The sequence below is a fragment of the Halyomorpha halys genome, unplaced genomic scaffold, assembly GCF_000696795.3.
Source record: "Halyomorpha halys isolate HHAL.00 unplaced genomic scaffold, Hhal_1.1 Scaffold1259.1, whole genome shotgun sequence".
NCBI lineage: Eukaryota > Metazoa > Arthropoda > Insecta > Hemiptera > Pentatomidae > Halyomorpha > Halyomorpha halys.
This window is the reverse complement of record NW_027106004.1, coordinates 259130-267981: the sequence shown is the minus strand read 5'-3', so window position 1 is coordinate 267981 and position 8852 is coordinate 259130. Positions and strand designations below refer to the sequence as shown.

Genomic DNA, 8852 nt, shown 5'->3' with positions numbered 1-8852 from the left:
TCTGAAGAGAGGTCATCTAAAGATTGAATTGTGGATTGTGATGTGGGTATTTGGGAAGTAACAAATATATCAAGGATATCGGGACGTTTTTTAAGGGATGTAGGCCAATAAGTAGGATTTTTAGGAGAGAGGATGGAGTAACTATTGGATGTCTACAATTTAGTATGGGTTATTTAAGGCAATATTTGCTTCTCAAACTTTGAACTTAGTTATTATGTAAAAATAGATATGTAATAATATAGTACATAATGGTTCTTAAAGAGGATTTCAATTGTGATACTAGGTCAAAAAATATCTGACATATGACTGAAGGTTCTTCTGTTGTGCCGTAGAATCCAAAAAAAAAAAAAATTAATGTGACTATAGCAATTTATTATATTTTCGTTTGAAATATTTATTAATCATGTCAGATTCATTTTTAGGGTCGACCAAATGCACCCACCTTTATTATGTACGTATTTTCAGTTTCGTTTCTCAGCTCGTCTTTTCACATAAAATCACATACGAACCATTTTCCGAAATTCCGACTCAAAAAATCTTATTTTATTTTAATAATTTATTTATTTTTATTTACAACTGTATATATACATCAAGTAAATTTGCTTTAATTGATGTAATGACATGATTCAAACTTTTGGAGAACCACCTATTGATAAAATCTACCAACTCCAAACAGAAAATCTTAAAATAGTAAACTCAGATTCCTAACTTTTCATGATTGGAATATTTCTTCTTACATACATCAGCTTTATACTTTATGTTCTGGAGATTTGGCAGCAATGTTACAGACCACTCTACAATGATCCTCAAAAATACTCATTACCAACCCCTTATACGTTTCAAAGTGGTGATTTATTGACCCTCCAGCCATATCTGGGTCATTTATGAAGAGTTAAAAAATTCTCAGTGGTTAGGTATAACTTTCTCAGAATATTTAAAAAAAATAGTTTTGATTTATTTTTTTAGTAATAGAAAAAAAAGTAATGCACTCGGGAATTTTAAGTTTTCTGTTTCAAAATACTAAAGAATCCAAAAACACGCCAGATACTTAATTATTTTTTTTAATTATTATTTTTTTTTGTTTCTTTTTATTTTTTGATTTTTTTTTCACTGATTTAATAAAATAAATAATACAAAAAATAAACGACAGCGTTTTTAATTATTTTATTTTATAGCTTCTTTTTGCTGCATTGTGATTTTTTTTTTTATTATTTATTTTCGTTGAGGATAAAATAACGGATTATAAGCATAAAGAAATTTTATTTTAATCGTAAATTTGCGTATGGTACTCTCACAATCTGACCTTAGTCCGTCCTATGATCCGGAGATAATACTGTCAATTTTATCCTGGATCTGGGTCACTTGTTTGAATAAGTGATTTCGAAAGTAATCTGCTTATAAATTATAATATGAGTAACTGATATAGTGAAGTATATTCTTAATTAAGATTTTAAAAGGGTTGGTGAGAGTAATGAACACTAAATAATATCACGCCCTTTATTGCAGATGCTACAAGAGATGTGCTAGGTATATCAAGAGTGTAGAGGTTATCTACAGGTAGGCTACTTTCGTAACTGTCAAGAATTTAACAAGAATGAGTTAAATTAAAATACTATCTGATAAGGATCGAATAAGTTTAATAGAGTTTTTTTTTAAGGGGAGTTTATAATCCACTGAATCAAAGGAATTCACGAAAACTATAGAAACTATGATGGACTTGTTAACTTTTTATAATTTAGAGTATTGAAATAAGAAACTTCATGGAAAAAAATATTAGTATTTTAGCTAAAGAATTGTTTTTGAGCCTGTCCTTATTGGAGCGGTTTTGCTTAAACGAGAGGATGGTGTGGTCATAATGTTTGAAACTTATAGACTACCATTTCTACTGTAGCATTAGCAAAGAGGGCGTGGAGTTGTTCAGTGTATGTCGTTCTCAATATCCTTTTTGTTATATGACCCCTTTCCTGTTTAATGCTGACATGAACGGAAGGAGAAGGAGGTTATCCACAGCTATCGTACCTATTCAAACCATGGTGGAGAGGGGGGTAAAATTTTAATTTCATGGGTCCACCAAATAAAAGTCAACCCCTCTGGCTGTATAGAAAGCGGCGCCGTTGTAGTAACGAGGCAGTAGTGACGCCTTGATTCTCTCGGCCATCAATGGCTTTATTTATTAACAATCTATTTTACCCTCTTTGGCCCTCAAGATTATAGTATAGTCTTCAAACAGATGTAGAAATCACAAAACCCAACTGGATTATTTCTAACAAAATTTACCTCTTGCTTACCAACCCTTATTTTACCTCGAAAAAAGAAACTTTAAAATAAATATATATAAAACACTAATAATTACTACAAAAGGTTTTATTATTAAAATTAATTATTTAATTGTATCATAAAATAGTAAATAATAAAATATCAGATGCATTTTAGGATTCTAAGTATTTTTAATATCAAACTTCAAAATTTGAAGAGTTATTTATTTATTTGGAAGATTAAACATGTTCATCATATAAACTATTACTTTTTCTAGACAAAAAAATGGAATAGTTTTTCGGTGTAATATATATTAGTTCTTGGAAAATATATAATTTGAGATATATTCAGGAACTTTGACATTTTGCTTATCGGGACTGACCACATTAGACAGCTATCTATTGAGCCCCAGCCGCAGATAGAATATAAATGCAGGAAGAGGTGATGACCTCTGCCCCTGTTTTTTTTATCTGGATCCGTCACGGAATCTTCTGCCTTATCTTGGGTGCTTCAGCTTTGGCTATTGTGGAGTGGTTTTTTGAAGAGCTACTGGAAACACCGAACTAGTCTTCGAATATTTTAGTAATATTATTAAGTATCAGTGTTATTTTATCATATTATGTTTTATTATTATGATTATAAAATCCTAAATCGATGTTAACATTTTTAAAAATATGATTTGTATGGTTCTTTTTGACCGATAATTCGATCCATATCCGAATTAATTTTTATAAAGCTAAATAGAGGCCAATAACTGGGACAAAAGAATCTTTAGATTAAAAAAACATAAAAATAGAATAGTGTCTATCCTACTACGACGGTAGAGGGTTAGACACTTTTTACTATATTCCTGAAACAATAATAAATTTTATACGGGCTAAATATTGATGCACATTATAGAAATGTTCATAATGATGTGAAAATTTACATCTGTAAAATAAATAAAATATAAATGAATTAGAATATAAATAATAGTACAAGTCAGTATTGTAAATTGTTTTTCTTCATTTCCAATACAAAAGCTATATTCGTTAATTTTGAAGTTTAAATGTGTTAAATTAAAGACATTTATAAATCAATTGAAAAATTTAAGAAGCATTGACATTTGAGGCGTGGAGTTTCAAAATCAGCTTAAACCATTTTTTAATTTCTATTTTTTTTTTATTCTCAGTTTTTGCTATAAATTTTTTGAGGTAAAGGGATTTCTTTAAAAAAAAAAAGAATATGCAATTTAACAGTGCTGGTCATACAAGACAAAAAAAGACAGGAAACAGCTCATCAATTCCGACTATTACAATACTTACTAGACAAACGGTTTAAACTTCCAACTAATTGCAGAAGACTGATTTATATGACCATAATAAGGTCTATCTGTACTTACGGAGTTGAGCTTTGGGACTCCACTAAACCGAATTCCTCTCGTATCCAATCCTTACAATCAAAAATCCTTTGTAAAATCGTTCCTTACTTTGTTACAATTCAAGTGATCCATTAGGAACTCAATGTTCCATATTTTGCCGATTTGGCCAGAACCAGATCGTTCTACGACAAACTTCCTGACCATCCACACTCACTTTTTTCTAATCTGGCCTCTTCTTATTCTTATTCTGGCTCGCCACTACTTGATAATCTTCCTAGGCGTCTTAAAAAAAGATATCTTCGTGATCTTCACATTTAAAAATGTCATTGGACTTCTATCAATTATAGATTCTCATGTTATTGTATAACTAACAATAAATTTACTTGTATATATTGAATGTATTTTTAATTCAGTTAATATCTATAAATAAATTTTTAAAAAACAGTTCTTGGAAAAAATAAATTTACCTTTTCATAATACTTATAACTGAAGTTGTTAATTAAAAATCAAAATTTGGAAATGGACTTGGCTGGTTTTGGGATTCTACGCCTCACTTACTGATAGAAAAGATTGTTTGGTTTTCATTATTATTATCTTATAATAAAAATTATGACGTTCGATTATCATTCCAGCCTAGAATTGAATTTTCTGAGTTATAAGCATTCATCAGAGAACAATTTGATACGTTTTCTCCCTTGCAGAAAAAATCTAAAAATTGAGAATGCAATTCAACCTTTTTTTATTTATATCCCTTTTTATTTTTTGATCAACACTAATAATGAATGTATTAAATGCAAAGGTAATTATTAATAAGTAAATAGACATTCCACCGTCTTGAAAGAACAGTTGTCCGGAAAAATCCCGAAATACATTTCTTTGAAACAGATTCCATTCTATATTTTATTCCAAAATTTATAGTAGACGTATAGTTATCAGTTATGTGGAATACATGAACATATTTATGTAATATTTCTATTTATTGATAACATTTTGTATTCGGTACATTTTGAGTTTTTAATAAATAGTTAATTACAGTTTAAAAAAAAAAATAAATAGTTTATTCAATAAAACTGTTTTCTTCACTGTAGGGTATAACTATGGGAACAATAAAATTTCCTAACGTTGCCCAAATATATTTATTTCACTGAGCATCAAGATCTTATTATATATATATATATATATATATGCCTTGTGTTTATTATTATATACTTAATTTTAATTGTTTTTTTTTAATTCAAGAACTTACTAGCTTATTAGCTAGTTGCTTTTAGTTATTTTTTGGCGTTTAAGCATGTTCGATGAACATTAATATTGGCCTCTTAAATTTATTCAGATGCTTTTAACATATTTATTCCACGAACACAAAAAGATTCCTGGAGTATTCATCACTGATATCTTTTGTGAGACCAAGAAAATAATTCTTCAGCCCCCTTTACGAATTATGGAAGCTGTCATCGTACAATTCTGATGTCCTATGATATCAGCGTTGCGTGTCGCGACAATTTATGACTTGAGATTAAAAATTATGATACTCCATTCGAGCATTTGCGGCTTCTTTTCCGTTTCTATTCGAATAGCCTAGATTCGAAGCTCTACAAAAATTAAAGATGAAGCACTAAGTGTATAATGTAAATTTAGAAGACAGTTTCACTCATTAACCGCTGTCCTCGATACGGTAAGATTTGCAGTTCATATTGGAGAATTTATTATGAACGGCATGCATAAATGTTATCCAGGTGGCATTGTCATTTTTTACCTCCAGTACGATTGGAATAGTATCTATTTCTGATTAAATACATAAATATTTAAATTTGGAAAAAAAATTGTTATTTTTTACATACATGTGAAGAAAGTTGTATTCAAAAACATAATTCGAATTTTTATTTAATTTTTAAGTACAACTGAATTCCTTCAGAATCGACAGTTATAAGTCCCTTGAAAGAATAATTAATTATATTTATACTATTGAACTTTTTTTAGCTGAATTCGTTGGTATTTTAAAGATTATTTATGAAATAAAGAGTTAAATATTAAAATATAATAATAATTTGAATTTTTTTTATTACGTTAAGGTTTAAAAACGTTACTTTAATGGATTAACGTGTAAAGACTCTATACAGACAAAACATTAGCTTCTATTAATTTTCTCTCCATCTTTCTGTATCCTTTTCTGCATAGGCCTTCCCTTTCGGGAGTAATAGTTAGCACTTCCCGGGGTGACCAGCCCTATTGGGAGGCGAGTTCTTTCCATTTCTTCTTCCAGATATCCCTGTCTCTAGCAGCTCTCCACCAGAGGGGTCCTGCCATCCTCTTGAACACATCGCTCCATCTTTTCTTTTGACGTCCTCTTCTTCTTTGAAGGTCGTATGGAGTCCATTCTGTGGCAATTTTTGACCATCTGTCATCTTCACATCGAAGGAGATGCCCTGCCGATTTCCATTTGCTCAATCTTGTCATCTTCAGTGTGTCAACGAGTCTTGTTTTTGTATAGATTCAAGCATTTTTTATTCGATCTCTTTTTCTCACGTTCATAATGCTTCTTCCAATATTATTTTGCCACACCTGTAATTTCCTCTCCTGAGCTGTAGTCAGTGACCACTGGGCTAATGCAACTATCGAAGACCTGCCTTTTAAGGTCAATACTTGTTATTTCCTTCTTTGTATGCCTAAGGTAACTAAACTTTTTCTGACCGAGTGCCTCTGGACCTCTTTTGCTCCTCTATCCGTGAATGATATTAACTGACCCAGATAAATATATGCTATAAATATATGCTAACTTATGCTAGTTAATTTCACACTCCTCTTTTATGTCATTTTTCATGAGTTTCGTCTTCTGGTAGTTCTGACAAAGACCAACCTCTTCACACAATTGATTAATTACAAGAATTGGAAGTTTATGAATAATAAAATTAAATTCAGTGCAGATCTAGGAGAATCGGATCTGATCTGTATGAACTCTTCTGACTTATATTTATATACATTAGTAATAGGAATCATAGAGTTCATAGCCACCATATTTACGAATATATAAGTTGAGTTATAACAAATTAAGAAATTAACAACATAAGAAATAGAAGAAAAAAAAATGAATTTAAAGTAAAATAACATTTTTTCTTAATGTTTGTATTTTCTCCTTGTTTCTGTTTATTACATTTTAACACAATGTAGTCTGTCCTTATTTTATATTAAGATTATGATAGCAGCAACGTATTCATGAACGTAAATCTCCTTGTAATTATATCTATGTTCTAACTAAGCTGCTGAGTAAATTACCGTAAATTCTCATGTTCGTGTTCACTAATTAAAATACACAGCGGCATTTTAAAATTTTATTTGTCTTTTTAATTATACTGAACTAACACTAAATAAGTTGTATGAAATCTTTTATCGCATCCGTGAAATGTTTCATACTGATTAAATTGGTATTTAATCTGATATATTCCGGTTCCAGTAGAGGAAGTCGTGTTTAATCCAGGGTTAAATAAACCTATATGCTACAATGTATAACCCTCTAAATTGGTTTATCCTCCTCAAAAGCTTAGTCGCTCTGCCTCTCCTGAAAGCAGACGATTAGGTCTGTTTTGTTCAAATCTCGTGATCCTGTTAGAGCATGATATGCACACAAGCACCCCATAAACACATGTGAGTGTGTGTATATATATATACAGACATATTATGTTCTATGTACATTTAAAAAAAACATTAAAACATTATGTATATTAAAAATTTTAAAGATTCAAATTTAAAAATGATTAAAATACTAACAGGTAAAAAGCGAAAAAAATAACAGAAAAAAACAATAAGATATATTATTTTCTGTGATATTCATATAAGTTTTTGAATGGCGTTGGACATGAATAAATTGATTTTTTTTTTGTGTTTAAAAGAATTAGTAAATTATATTTTAAGATGTTAATAATAAAATATCAATGGCATTAGTCTAGATAATTTATATTCATTCGTTGAATTTTCAGGTTGTGGTACTAAAATATTAATAACGGCTGTTTTGATAAGTTTTATTGAAATAAATTAAAAATTTTTATGAAGTAATATGAAGATAATTTTAATAACGTTTCAGGGTATTAAATATATTTTTGAGAATTACTTTTTGTTTTGTATTATAAGAAAAAAGTAGAGATAATGATAATTATTAACTTAATTATGAATAACTCTGTTGTAATTGTTTTTCATTTTAGTGCAATTATTTTTTTTTTATTATTATATATTATTCAAAAAAGTTAAAGGAAAAACTTTTAAAATCCACACTAAGCCAAAATTGATTAGCATATAACTGTGCAATCATAGAAATTTACCACTGTTATGATTCCAGTATTTTAAGATTTTATGAGTGAGCTATATCGTCTACCAGTAATGGCATTTGAACTTGATTTGCACTGTTTATTGGTATACCAGATGCTCCATCGGCTACACAATAGGCTATTATGTCAGCAACTGGTGCTCAAGGTTTCACCATATGGTAGGTAGTGCTGAACCAATTTTGATTTTCACACTTCTGACACTTCTTCCCTGATTTTTATTTGCATTGCAGGCCAGCCGAAAGGCATTGGACCTTCTAGCAATCTCACAATTTTTCCAATGATTTAATCAGTTCTTTCTTGAGAAGTGCATGATCGATTGAGTCAAAAGCATTCTTATAGTGATAAGTGACAGTAAAAATAATGTACAACACTGCCGCTTCCTTTTCACTTGTTCCTCTTTATAAAACAAAGTTCTAGACTCATCATCGATCCATTTTTTTTTCTATACTTTATATTTTTTATCTATATTCATATACTTTATATTGGATTTTTAATTATATGAATTGGTCGTAAATCATATTTTAACCTTTCGATAATGTTGACGATTATTCTGCATGAGCATTTTTTAAATATATCCTCTGGTAGCTCAGTTGGTAGAGCGGTGGACTGTAGTTGGTGAAAGTGACTGATATCCATAGGTCGCTGGTTCAAATCCGGCCCGGAGGAAAATATTTTTATAATTTTAAATATTTCATACTCAGGTAGCACTTTTTGAATAGTTCTGTCATTGAGAGTAAAATTATTTTCAATAAGGCATCTACTAAGAAATTCATTTGTTTTTTAATCATTAATTTAGCTTATTTAAATTTTTTTATATATTTAATTTGTTTTAAGTAATGAGTATATTCTAAGAATATTTCATCTAGAAAGATGGTTAAAAATTTTCTTAATTAAAAATTATGAATCCCTTAATTTAT

General features: G+C 29.4%; 1 non-coding gene across 1 annotated transcript; it reads left to right on the top strand.

The window, feature by feature from the left end:
- Positions 1-8510: 8510 nt before the first annotated feature.
- TRNAY-GUA (transfer RNA tyrosine (anticodon GUA)) lies at positions 8511-8601 on the top strand. Its single transcript is given in 2 exon segments — positions 8511-8547; positions 8566-8601. It is a non-coding gene; the product is annotated as a tRNA-Tyr (tRNA).
- The last annotated feature ends 251 nt before the right edge of the window (positions 8602-8852 follow it).